Genomic DNA, 1,396 nt, shown 5'->3' with positions numbered 1-1,396 from the left:
ATTTGTTTATCAATTAATTTAGTAAAACTTCATAATACTCCTTAAATCGATGAAATAAGTACTATAAAATAACTATTTTCTTGAAAAACAGAGACAACAAAGGCTCCAAACCTCTTTGAACATCATCATTTGTTAGTCCAGGATGCAACTATGCATTAAAACAATATTGTCATATTTTTTGAAATTTTCTCAATATCCATGTTTTAACTCCTTCGAAAATTTGAATTTTTGGTAAATACTTTATATACTCAAGCCTATAATTTTTAGTGTTGTTTTAAAATTTCTAACCACGTTCTACATTTGTATTAATTTATTTTGAGCCCTTTTTCATGGTATATGAGAATCGTTATATTTTGTTTATCAATTAATTTAGTAAAACCTCATAATACTCCTTAAATCGATGAAATAAGTACTATAAAATAACTATTTTCCTGAGAAACGGAGACGACAAATGCTCCAAACCTCTTTGAACATCATCATTTGGTAGTCCAGGATGAAACTATGCATTAAAAAAATATTGTCATATTTTTTGAAATTTTCTCAATATCCATGTTTTAACTCCTTCGAAAATTTGAATTTTTGGTAAATACTTTATATACTCAAGCCTATAATTTTTAGTGTTGTTTTAAAATTTCTAACCACATTCTACATTTGTATTAATGTATTTTGAGCCCTTTTTCATGGTATATAAGAATCGTTATCATTTGTTTATCAATTAATTTAGTAAAACTTCATAATACTCCCTAAATCGATGCGCCAAACCTCTTTGAACATCATCATTTGTTAGTCCAGGATGAAATTATGCATTAAAACAATATTGTCATATTTTTTGAAATTTTCTCAAAATTCATGTGTTAACCAACCCCCTTCGAAAATATTGAGTTTTTGGTAAATACTTTATATACTGAAGCCTATAATCTTTAGTGTTATTTTAAAATTTCTAACCACATTCTACATTTGTATTTATATATTCTGAGCCCTTTCTCATGGTATATGAGAATCGTTATAATTTGTTTATCAATTAATTTAGTAAAACTTCATAATACTTCCTAAATCGATGAAATAAGTGCTATAAAATAACTATTTTTTTGAAAAACAGAGACAACAAAGGTTCCAAAACTCTTTGAACATCATCATAGGTTAGTCCAGAATGCAACTATGCATTAAAAAAATATTTTCATATTTTACGAAATTTTCTCAGAATCCAAGTGTTAACCCCTTCGAAAATATTGAGTTTTTGGGAAATACTTTATATACTGAAGCTATAATCTTTAGTGTTTTTTTTTAAATTTCTATCCACATTCTACATTTGTATTAATGTATTTTAAACCCTTTTTCATGGTATATGGAAATCGTTATAATTTGTTTATCAATTAATTTATTAAAACTTCATAAT

The sequence above is a fragment of the Brassica oleracea genome, chromosome C1 (assembly GCF_000695525.1).
Source record: "Brassica oleracea var. oleracea cultivar TO1000 chromosome C1, BOL, whole genome shotgun sequence".
NCBI classification, from domain to species: Eukaryota; Viridiplantae; Streptophyta; class Magnoliopsida; order Brassicales; family Brassicaceae; genus Brassica; species Brassica oleracea.
Note: the sequence above shows the minus strand (reverse complement) of the source record.